This window comes from Pseudophryne corroboree, chromosome 4 (genome assembly GCF_028390025.1).
Source record: "Pseudophryne corroboree isolate aPseCor3 chromosome 4, aPseCor3.hap2, whole genome shotgun sequence".
NCBI classification, from domain to species: Eukaryota; Metazoa; Chordata; class Amphibia; order Anura; family Myobatrachidae; genus Pseudophryne; species Pseudophryne corroboree.
Genome location: NC_086447.1, coordinates 234973421 through 234986454, shown reverse-complemented (window position 1 = coordinate 234986454; position 13034 = coordinate 234973421).

The window sequence follows — 13034 nt, the reverse complement described above, 5'->3', positions numbered from 1 at the left end:
CCCTTACTTGGACGATCTCCTGATAAGGGCAAGGTCCAGAGAACAGTTGGAAGTCGGAGTAGCACTATCTCAAGTAGTTCTACGACAGCACGGGTGGATTCTAAATATCCAAAATCGCAGCCGTTTCCGACGACACGTCTGCTGTTCCTAGGGATGGTTCTGGACACAGTCCAGAAAAAGGTGTTTCTCTATCGTCCTAAGTGGATGCTGGGGTTCCTGAAAGGACCATGGGGAATAGCGGCTCCGCAGGAGACAGGGCACAAAAAAGTAAAGCTTTACTAGGTCAGGTGGTGTGCACTGGCTCCTCCCCCTATGACCCTCCTCCAGACTCCAGTTAGATTTTGTGCCCGAACGAGAAGGGTGCAATCTAGGTGGCTCTCCTAAAGAGCTGCTTAGAGAAAGTTTAGTTTAGGTTTTTTTTCTTTACAGTGAGTCCTGCTGGCAACAGGATCACTGCAACGTGGGACTTAGGGGGAAAGTAGTAAACTCACCTGCATGCAGAGTGGATTTGCTGCTTGGCTACTGGACACCATTAGCTCCAGAGGGATCGAACACAGGCCCAGCCGTGGAGTCCGGTCCCGGAGCCGCGCCGCCGACCCCCTTGCAGATGCTGAAGCGTGAAGAGGTCCGGAAACCGGCGGCTGAAGACTCCTCAGTCTTCATAAGGTAGCGCACAGCACTGCAGCTGTGCGCCATTTTCCTCTCAGCACACTTCACTGGGCAGTCACTGAGGGTGCAGAGCGCTGGGGGGGGGCGCTCTGAGAGGCAAATATAAACCTTATACAAGGCTAAAAATACCTCACATATAGCCCATAGGGGCTATATGGAGATATTTAACCCCTGCCTGACTGGAAAAATAGCGGGAGAAGAACCCGCCGAAAAAGGGGCGGGGCCTATCTCCTCAGCACACGGCGCCATTTTCTGTCACAGCTCCGCTGGTCAGGACGGCTCCCAGGTCTCTCCCCTGCACTGCACTACAGAAACAGGGTAAAACAGAGAGGGGGGGCACATTAATGGCTATATATATATATATTATATATTAAAGCAGCTATAAGGGAGCACTTAATATAAGGATATCCCTTGTATATATAGCGCTTTGTGGTGTGTGCTGGCAGACTCTCCCTCTGTCTCCCCAAAAGGGCTAGTGGGTCCTGTCTTCATTAGAGCATTCCCTGTGAGTTTGCGGTGTGTGTCGGTACGGGGTGTCGACATGTATGAGGACGATATTGGTGTGGAGGCGGAGCAATTGCCAAATATGCAGATGTCACCCCCCAGGGGGTCGACACCAGAATGGATGCCTTTATTTGTGGAATTACGTGATGGTTTATCTTCCCTTAAACAGTCAGTTGAGGACATGAGGCGGCCGGACAATCAATTAATGCCTGTCCAGGCGCCTCAAACACCGTCAGGGGCTGTAAAACGCCCTTTGCCTCAGTCGGTCGACACAGACCCAGACACAGGCACTGACTCCAGTGACGACGGTAGAAATTCAAACGTATTTTCCAGTAGGGCCACACGTTATATGATTTTGGCAATGAAGGAGACGTTACATTTAGCTGATACTACAGATACCGTAAAACAGGGTATTATGTATGGTGTGAAAAAACTACAAACAGTTTTTCCTGAATCAGAAGAATTAAATGACGTGTGTGATGAAGCGTGGGTTGCTCCTGATAAAAAGTTGATAATTTCAAAAAAGTTATTGGCATTATACCCTTTCCCGCCAGAGGTTAGGGCGCGCTGGGAAACACCCCCTAAGGTGGACAAGGCGCTCACACGCTTATCTAAACAAGTGGCGTTACCCTCTCCTGAGACGGCCGCACTTAAGGATCCATCAGATAGAAAGATGGAAGTTATTCAAAAGAATATATACACACATGCAGGTGTTATACTACGACCAGCTATAGCAACTGCCTGGATGTGCAGTGCTGGAGTAGTTTGGTCAGAATCCCTGATTGAAAATATTGATACCCTAGATAGGGACAATGTTTTACTGTCGTTAGAACAAATAAAGGATGCATTTATCTATATGCGTGATGCACAGAGGGATATTTGCACACTGGCATCTCGGGTGAGTGCTATGTCCATTTCAGCCAGAAGAGCCTTATGGACACGACAGTGGACAGGCGATGCGGATTCAAAACGTCACATGGAGGTTTTGCCGTATAAAGGGGAGGAGTTATTTGGAGTTGGTCTATCAGACTTGGTGGCCACGGCTACTGCCGGGAAATCCACTTTTTTACCTCAAGTCACTCCCCAACAGAGAAAGGCACCGACCTTTCAACCGCAGCCTTTTCGCTCCTACAAAAATAAGAGAGCAAAGGGTTTGTCGTACCTGCCACGAGGCAGAGGAAGAGGGAAGAGACACCAACAGGCAGCTCCTTCCCAGGAACAGAAGCCCTCCCCGGCTCCTGCAAAAACCTCAGCATGACGCTGGGGCCTCTCAAGCGGACTCGGGGACAGTGGGCGGCCGTCTCAAAAATTACAGCGCGCAGTGGGCTCACTCGCAGGTAGACCCCTGGATCCTGCAGATAATATCTCAGGGGTACAGGTTGGAATTAGAGACGGATCCTCCTCATCGTTTCCTGAAGTCTGCTTTACCAACCGTCTCTTCCGAAAGGGAGAGGGTGTTGGAAGCCATTCACAAGCTGTACGCTCAGCAGGTGATAGTCAAAGTACCCCTATTACAACAAGGAAAGGGGTATTATTCCACTCTATTTGTGGTACCGAAGCCGGATGGCTCGGTAAGGCCTATTCTAAATCTGAAGTCCTTGAACCTCTACATAAAAAAGTTCAAGTTCAAGATGGAGTCACTCAGAGCAGTGATAGCGAACCTGGAAGAAGGGGACTTTATGGTATCCTTGGACATCAAGGATGCGTATCTACACGTTCCGATTTACCCCGCACACCAGGGGTACCTCAGGTTCATTGTTCAAAACTGTCACTATCAGTTTCAGACGCTGCCGTTCGGATTGTCCACGGCGCCTCGGGTCTTTACCAAGGTAATGGCCGAGATGATGATTCTTCTTCGAAGAAAAGGCGTATTAGTTATCCCATACTTGGACGATCTCCTAATAAGGGCAAGGTCCAGAGAACAGCTGGAGACAGCTTTAGCACTATCTCAAGAGGTGCTAAGACAACACGGGTGGATTCTGAATATTCCAAAATCCCATTTAATCCCGACAACTCGTCTGCTGTTCCTAGGAATGATTCTGGACACGGTTCAGAAAAAGGTTTTCCTTCCAGAGGAAAAAGCCAAGGAGTTATCCGATCTGGTCAGGAACCTCCTAAAACCAGGAAAGGTGTCAGTACATCAATGCACAAGAGTCCTGGGAAAAATGGTGGCTTCTTACGAAGCAATTCCATTCGGCAGATTCCATGCAAGAATATTCCAAAGGGATCTGTTGGACAAATGGTCAGGGTCGCATCTGCAGATGCACCTGCGAATAACCCTGTCACCAAAGACAAGGGGGTCACTTCTGTGGTGGTTGCAGAAGGCTCACCTATTAGAAGGCCGCAGATTCGGCATTCAGGATTGGATCCTGGTGACCACGGACGCCAGCCTGAGAGGCTGGGGAGCAGTCACACAAGGAAGAAACTTCCAGGGAGTATGGACGAGTCTGGAAAAGTCTCTTCACATAAACATTCTGGAACTAAGAGCAATCTACAATGCTCTAAGCCAGGCGGAACTTCTCCTGAAAGGAAAGCCGGTGTTGATTCAGTCGGACAACATCACGGCGGTCGCCCATGTAAACAGGCAGGGCGGCACAAGAAGCAGGAGTACAATGGCAGAAGCTGCCAAGATTCTTCGCTGGGCGGAGAATCACGTGATAGCACTGTCAGCAGTGTTCATCCCGGGCGTGGACAACTGGGAAGCAGACTTCCTCAGCAGACACGATCTTCATCCGGGAGAGTGGGGTCTACATCCAGAAGTCTTCAACATGTTAATAGACCGTTGGGAAAGACCAATTGTAGACATGATGGCGTCTCGCCTCAACAAGAAACTGGACAAATATTGCGCCAGGTCAAGAGATCCACAGGCAATAGCTGTGGACGCACTGGTAACTCTTTGGGTGTACCAGTCAGTGTATGTGTTTCCTCCTCTGCCGCTCATACCAAAGGTATTGAAGATCATACGGCAAAGAAGAGTAAGAACAATACTAGTGGTTCCGGATTGGCCAAGAAGGACTTGGTATCCGGAACTTCAAGAGATGCTCACGGACGAACCGTGGCCTCTACCTCTGAGAAGGGACCTGCTACAGCAGGGTCCCTGTCTTTTTCAAGACTTACCGCGGCTGCGTTTGACGGCATGGCGGTTGAACGCCAGATCCTAAAAGGGAAAGGCATTCCAGAAGAAGTCATTCCTACCTTGATTAAGGCACGGAAGGAAGTCACCGTGAAACATTATCACCGCATTTGGCGAAAATATGTAGCGTGGTGCGAGGATCGGAGTGTTCCGACGGAGGAATTCCAACTGGGTCGTTTCCTACATTTCCTGCAATCAGGATTATCTATGGGTCTCAAATTGGGATCCATTAAGGTTCAAATTTCGGCCCTGTCAATATTCTTCCAAAAAGAATTGGCCTCTGTCCCTGAGGTCCAGACTTTTGTCAAGGGAGTACTGCATATACAGCCTCCTGTGGTGCCTCCGGTGGCACCGTGGGATCTAAATGTAGTTTTAGATTTCCTCAAATCCCATTGGTTTGAACCATTGAAAAAGGTGGATTTGAAATATCTCACATTGAAAGTGACTATGTTACTAGCCCTGGCCTCTGCCAGGAGAGTATCTGAATTGGCGGCTTTATCTTATAAAAGTCCTTATCTAATCTTCCATTCGGATAGGGCAGAACTGCGGACTCGTCCGCATTTTCTCCCTAAAGTGGTATCAGCATTTCATCTGAACCAACCTATTGTGGTGCCTGCGGCCACTAGCGACTTGGAGGACTCCAAGTTGTTGGACGTTGTCAGAGCCTTAAAAATATACATTTCAAGGACGGCTGGAGTCAGAAAATCTGACTCGCTGTTTATATTGTATGCACCCAACAAGTTGGGCGCACCTGCTTCTAAGCAGTCGATTGCTCGTTGGATTTGTAACACAATTCAACTTGCACATTCTGTGGCAGGCCTGCCACAGCCTAAAACTGTAAAAGCCCACTCCACAAGGAAGGTGGGCTCATCTTGGGCGGCTGCCCGAGGGGTCTCGGCATTACAACTCTGCCGAGCAGCTACGTGGTCGGGGGAGAACACGTTTGTAAAATTTTACAAATTTGATACCCTGGCAAAGGAGGACCTGGAGTTCTCTCATTCGGTGCTGCAGAGTCATCCGCACTCTCCCGCCCGTTTGGGAGCTTTGGTATAATCCCCATGGTCCTTTCAGGAACCCCAGCATCCACTTAGGACGATAGAGAAAATAAGAATTTACTTACCGATAATTCTATTTCTCGGAGTCCGTAGTGGATGCTGGGCGCCCATCCCAAGTGCGGATTATCTGCAATACTTGTACATAGTTATTGTTAACTAATTCGGGTTATTGTTAAGGAGCCATCTTTAAGAGGCCCTTTCTGTTATCATACTGTTAACTGGGTTTAGATCACAAGTTGTACGGTGTGATTGGTGTGGCTGGTATGAGTCTTACCCGGGATTCAAAATGCCTCCCTTATTGTGTATGCTCGTCCGGGCACAGTACCTAACTGGAGTCTGGAGGAGGGTCATAGGGGGAGGAGCCAGTGCACACCACCTGACCTAGTAAAGCTTTACTTTTTTGTGCCCTGTCTCCTGCGGAGCCGCTATTCCCCATGGTCCTTTCAGGAACCCCAGCATCCACTACGGACTCCGAGAAATAGAATTATCGGTAAGTAAATTCTTATTTTCTCCCGGAGGAGAAAGCCAGGGAGTTATCCGAGCTAGTCAGGAACCTCCTAAAACCAGGAAAAGTGTCAGTGCATCATTGCACAAGAGTCCTGGGAAAAATGGTGGCTTATTACGAAGCGATTCCATTCGGCAGATTCCACGCAAGAACTTTTCAGTGGGATCTGCTGGACAAATGGTCCGGATCGCATTTTCAGATGCATCAGCGGATAACCCTATCTCCAAGGACAAGGGTGTCTCTCCTGTGGTGGTTACAGAGTGCTCATCTTCTAGAGGGCCGCAGATTCGGCATTCAGGATTGGATGCTGGTGACCACGGAGGCCAGCCTGAGAGGCTGGGGAGCAGTCACACAGGGAAAAAATTTCCAGGGAGTGTGATCAAGTCTGGAGATTTTTCTCCACATAAATATACTGGAGCTAAGAGCAATTTACAATGCTCTAAGCTTAGCAAGACCTCTGCTTCAAGGTCAGCCGGTATTGATCCAGTGGGACAACATCACGGCAGTCGCCCACGTAAACAGACAGGGCGGCACAAGAAGCAGGAGGGCAATGGCAGAAACTGCAAGGATTTTTCGCTGGGCGGAAAATCATGTGATAGCACTGTCAGCAGTGTTCATTCCGGGAGTGGACAACTGGGAAGCAGACTTCCTCAGCAGGCACAACCTCCACCCAGGAGAGTGGGGACTTCATCGGGAAGTCTTCCACATGATTGTGCACCGTTGGAAAAGACCAAAGGTGGACATGATGGCGTCCCGCCTGAACAGAAAACTGGACAAGTATTGCGCCAGGTCAAAAGACCCTCAGGCAATAGCTGTGGACGTTCTGGTAACACCGTGGGTGTACCAGTCGGTGTATGTCTTCCCTCCTCTGCTTCTCATACCCAAGGTTTTGAGAATTACAAGACGTAGAGGAGTAAGAACTATACTCGTGGCTCCGGATTGGCCAAGAAGGACTTGGTACCCGGAACTTCAAGAGATGCTCACAGAGGACTCATGGCCTCTGCCGCTAAGAAGGGACTTGCTTCAGCAAGTACCATGTCTGTTCCAAGACTTACCGCGGCTGCGTTTGACGGCATGGCGGTTGAACGCCGGATCCTAAGGGAAAAAGGCATTCCGGAAGAGGTCATTCCTACCCTGGTCAAAGCCAGGAAGGAGGTGACCGCACAACATTATCACCACATGTGGCGAAAATATGTTGCATGGTGTGAGGCCAGGAAGGCCCCATGAAGAAATTTCAACTCGGTCGTTTCCTGCTTTTCCTGCAAACAGGAGTGTCTATGGGCCTCAAATTGGGGTCCATTAAGGTTAAAATTTCGGCCCTGTCGATTTTCTTCCAGAAAGAATTGGATTCAGTTCCTGAAGTCCAGAAGTTTGTCAAGGGAGTACTGCATATACAACCCCCTTTTGTGCCTCCAGTGGCACTGTGGGATCTCAACGTAGTTCTGGGATTCCTAAAATCACATTGGTTTAAACCGCTCAAATCTGTGGATTTGAAATATCTCACAGGGAAAGTGACCATGCTGTTGGCCCTGGCCTCGGCCAGGCGAGTGTCAGAATTGGCGGCGTTTGTCTCAAAAAAGCCCATATCTGATTGTCCATTCGGACAGGGCAGAGCTGCGGACTCATCCCCAGTTTCTCCCTAAGGTGGTGTCAGTGTTTCACCCGAACCAGCTTATTGTGGTACCTGCGGCTACTAGGGACTTGGAGGACTCCAAGTTGCTAGATGTTGTCAGGGCCCTGAAAATATAGTTTCCAGGACGGCTGGAGTCAGGAAAACTGACTTGCTGTTATCCTGTATGCACCCAACAAACTGGGTGCTCTTGCTTCTAAGCAGACGATTGCTAGTTGGATGTGTAGTACAATTCAGCTTGCACATTCTGTGGCAGGCCTGCCACAGCCAAAATATGTAAATGCCCATTCCACAAGGAAGGTGGGCTCATCTTGGGCGGCTGCCCGAGGGTCTCGGCTTTACAACTTTGCCGAGCTGATACTTGGTCAGGGGCACACCCTGACTGAGGAGGACCTGGAGTTCTCTCATTCGGTGCTGCAGAGTCATCCGCACTCTCCCGCCCGTTTGGGAGCTTTGGTATAATCCCCATGGTCCTGACGGAGTCCCCAGCATCCACTTAGGACGTCAGAGAAAATAAGAATTTACTTACCGATAATTCTATTTCTCGTAGTCCGTAGTGGATGCTGGGCGCCCATCCCAAGTGCGGATTGTCTGCAATACTTGTACATAGTTATTGTTACAAAAATCGGGTTATTATTGTTGTGAGCCATCTTTTCAGATGCTCCGCTGTTATCATGCTGTTAACTGGGTTCAGATCACAGGTTGTACAGTGTGATTGGTGTGGCTGGTATGAGTCTTACCCGGGATTCAAAATCCTTCCTTATTGTGTACGCTCGTCCGGGCACAGTATCCTAACTGAGGCTTGGAGGAGGGTCATAGGGGGAGGAGCCAGTGCACACCACCTGATCCTAAAGCTTTTACTTTTGTGCCCGGTCTCCTGCGGAGCCGCTAATCCCCATGGTCCTGACGGAGTCCCCAGCATCCACTACGGACTACGAGAAATAGAATTATCGGTAAGTAAATTCTTATTATGTGCTGGCTGGGGAGGGGGGGTCATATTAATGTGTGCTGGCTGGGGAGGGGGGGGGGGGTCATATTAATGTGTGCTGGCTGGGGAGGGGGGGGGGTCATATTAATGTGTGCTGGCTGGGGAGGGGGGGGTCATATTAATGTGTGCTGGCTGGGGGGGTCATATTAATGCGTGCTGGCTGGGGAGGGGGGGTCATATTAATGTGTGCTGGCTGGGGGGGTCATATTAATGTGTGCTGGCTGGGGAGGGGGGGGGTCATATTAATGTGTGCTGGCTGGGGAGGGGGGTGGTCATATTAATGTGTGCTGGCTGGGGACGGGGGGGTCATATTAATGTGTGCTGGCTGGGGAGGGGGGCGGTCATATTAATGTGTGCTGGCTTGGGAGGGGGGCGGTCATAATGTGTGCTGGCTGGGGACGGGGGGGTCATATTAATGTGTGCTGGCTGGGGAGGGGGGCCATATTAATGTGTGCTGGGTGGGGGGGGGTTCATATTAATGTGTGCTGACTGGGGAGGAGGGTCATAGTAATGTGTGCTGGAGAGGGGGGACATGTCTGTTATGGGGAGGGGGGGGTGTCATTTTAATGTGCGCTGAGGAAGGGGGGGAAGTGTCATATTAATGTGTGCTGAGGAGGGGTGAAAGTGGCATATAAACAAGGTGTACTGGGGAGGGAGGGTACGTGGCATATATTAAAAATATGTTCTGCACGCTGGCTATTCTGCTTTGAAAACCCAGTGGTGCAAGCACAAAAAAATATAAAAGGGAATACTCACCTGCTCCGGTGGTCTGCTGTTATCTGTTCCCGGCTGCTGCATCCTCTGACCGTTGGTCCACCTCCTGCGTGAAGAAAGAAGCCAGCCAGAGAAGGGAAAGAAGCCAGCCAGAGAAGGCAAGTGTATTATAGTGTAGTTTGTGTAGGGAGAGAGGTGGAGGGTAGCGGCAATGTAGTGTGTGGGGTGCAGGGTAGCGGCGGTAGTGTAGTGTGTGGGGAGGGATCATCAGGGCAATGGGGGTAGGGGGTGCAGGGGTAGTATGTACCTGTCCTGTGCCCAGTCGGTCCCTGGAAGATCTCTCTGTGACGCTGTAGAAGAAAAATAGAATCGGAGGAGAGGCAGCACTGCGGAAGGTAAGTCATTAAAGACTAAGCTATTGGAACATTGCCTATCACCTGCTGCCTCTCCCTGGCCATCACCTCTCTCTCTGGTCACCCACTCACTCTCATACTCTCTTGTCACTCTCTCCCTGTCACCAGGGCCGTCCCGACGCATACCCGGGTTATGCAGCCGCATAGAGCGCCAGACAGTAGAGGACGCTGCTGCAGACAGTGAGTCATTGTGACTCACTCTCTATAACGCCGTGGACGCCCGCCCTTTCTGTACACGGTTCTCCATGCACCGCAGCCCTCTCCCGGCACCCAGCCCTCCCCTGATGCCCGGAAACAGGGAGATGGAACAGTGCATCATGTGGTGACAGCAGGGAGCTGTAGCAGCCCCATGACAGAGGTGAAAAGGTATGTGTCTCTGCATGGCTGCCAGCTGTCCCTGCACAATGTGTGTGTATGTGTGTGTCAGTGTGCCCCTGCTCCCTGTCAATATCTCCCTGTCACCCCTGCCTCAGTTACCCACTATCTTCCTGTCACCTCTGCCTCAGTCACACGCTATCTCCCTGTCACCCATGCCTCAGTCACCCGCTATCTCCCTGTAACCCGCTATCTCCCTGTCGACCCTGCCTCAGTCACCCGCTATCTCCTTGTCACCCGCTATCTCCCTGTCGACCCTGCCTCAGTCATCCGCTATATCCCTGTCACCCCTGCCTCAGTCACCCGTTATGTCCATGTCAACCCTGCCTCAGTCACTCGCTATTTCCCTGTCACCCCTGCCTCAGTCATACCCATCTCCCTGTCACCCCGGCCCTGTACCCCTGGGGGTACAATTGTGTAGCCACACCCCTTCTTGTAAGACCACACCCATTTTGTGGTGTGCGCCACCATCAAGAGGCACCAAAATTGATTTTTGCTTACCAAAAAAATAAGCTAGGTCCGGCCCTGCCTGTTACCCACTTCTCTCCCCATCACCTCTCTCTCCTGCCACCCTCTCCCTGTCACCCACCTCTCTCCCCATCACCTCTCCCTGTCACCCACTCCTCTCCCCATCACCTCTCTCTCCTGCCACCCTTCCCTGTCACCCACCATTCCATACAATTGCATGGTGTGTACACTCCCGCGAACTGGCCACAGCTAGTCATAAACGCGATGCGGTCACTTGCGGGTAGGATGAGATCGGCCACATCTGTGTTTGTAGAAAGGCTCAAAATGTATAGTTTGCAGGAGGGCGCCGAACACCCTAGCCCTGACCCTGCCTCACCTCGCCTCAGCTCAGCTCAGCCAAGCTCCTTCTCTTCTTTAAGAGACGAGGAGCAGCCATGGATATCGTGGGTGCCCAATTGCTGACAATTGTTCAACATTAGTTCAACGTGAGTGGGTCATCATCCCCCCGCCCCCCTCCCCCCCCGAATGTTACCTCCAGTGTTCGCAAATACGCGCTAGGGTGGTTGGGTCCCCTGGCACAGATATTGGTTTGTTTTAATGATTGATGTCCCCCTCGCCCGGCTGCAGAAGTGGAGGTGGAGCCAGCCTGCGAGGGGGACAGCAATCATTAAAATAAACCAATATCAGTGCCGCGCGTCCCAGGGGAGTTTGTACAGCCCTCCCTCCCTCTCTCTTCCTTCCTCCCCCGGAACTAAGGAACAACAGCGCCGACGTTTTTCACATCACCCTCCAACAGTGGTTACCTACGATACTGTTCCAGTACAGCACACAGAGGAAATGTGCAGTGCAGAACGATGTAAGGTAACTCACACTGGCTCTGTCTGTTCTGTTGTGACATACACATTCAGGCTGAAGCACCAGGCACTGCAGCGCTCTGTCTCCAGCTCCGGCTGACCGGTCACTGCTCCCTGCTGCACGTGCACAGAAACACTGACTGAAGCAATACATACACACTAGTGTCTGCCACAGCTTCTTGGAATGTGCTACACTGCCCCCCCACCCCTACATGGGAATCTGTGACTGTTAACTCCTTATCCCCCAGGACAATCTCAATTTGCAGAGAAACTTCAGCCATGTAGTTCTGGTTTCTGCTATTGGCTTAGAAAGGTTCAATCACAATACACAGAAAGTTCTCTTCAGGAGCATCATGCACAGAAGGTATAGGTGCGGTATATAGGGATGGTGTAGGTGCGGTATATAGGGATGGTGCAGATGCGGTATATAGAGAAGGTGTAGGTGCGGTATATAGAGATGGTGTAGGTGCGGTATATAGAGAAGGTGTAGGTGCGGTATATAGAGAAGGTGTAGGTGCGGTATATAGGGATGGTGTAGGTGCGGTATATAGGGATGGTGTAGGTGCGGTATATAGAGAAGGTGTAGGTGCGGTATATAGAGAAGGTATAGGTGCGGTATATAGGGATGGTGTAGGTGCGGTATATAGAGAAGGTGTAGGTGCGGTATATAGAGATGGTGTAGGTGCGGTATATAGAGAAGGTGTACGTGCGGTATATAGAGAAGGTGTACGTGCGGTATATAGAGATGGTGTAGGTGCGGTATATAGGGATGGTGTAGGTGCGGTATATAGAGAAGGTATAGGTGTGGTATATAGAGATGGTGTAGGTGCTGTATATAGAGAAGGTGTAGGTGCGGTATATAGAGAAGGTGTAGGTGCGGTATATAGGGATGGTGTAGGTGCGGTATATAGAGAAGGTGTAGGTGCGGTATATAGAGATGGTGTAGGAGCGGTATATAGAGAAGGTGTAGGTGCGGTACATAGGGATGGTGTAGGAGCGGTATATAGAGAAGGTGTAGGTGCGGTATATAGAGAAGGTGTAGGTGCGGTACATAGGGATGGTGTAGGAGCGGTATATAGAGAAGGTGTAGGTGCGGTATATAGAGATGGTGTAGGTGCGGTATATAGAGATGGTGTAGGTGCGGTATATAGGGATGGTGTAGGTGCGGTATATAGGGATGGTGTAGGTGCGGTATATAGGGATGGTGTAGGTGCAGTATATAGAGATGGTGTAGGTGCGGCATATTGAGATGGTGTAGGTGCGGTATATAGAGAAGGTGTAGGTGCGGTCAGGGCCGGCGCTACCACTAGGCAGCTTTAGGCAGCTGCCTATGGGCGGCGACCACTGGAGGGCGGCACTGCACACTGAATGAATCAGAGAACGCTATCTTTATCACCCTGCCCAGTGCCGGCGCTACCCGCTCAGCAAGGTCTGCAAAGCAGGGAGGCGCTGGTCCAGAGAGGCGCTCTCCCCGCTCTGCAGACTTGCTGATGCGCAGTGTTGTCACACTGACAGGCAGCAGCAGCGCCGGCAGCCGCTCTTCAGTGTGGAGATTTGCTGTGTCAGGACCCTTCCCTCTCCTCCTTGCTCCTCCCATTGCACGTCGAGCTGGAGACAGACAGCAGCGTCCCTATCCTCCCCTGTTCCCGCCCCCTGACTCTGAAGACACAGACAGCAGTCTTCAGACCCACCCCCTCTCCCCTCCGTGGATTCATTCACCAAAACA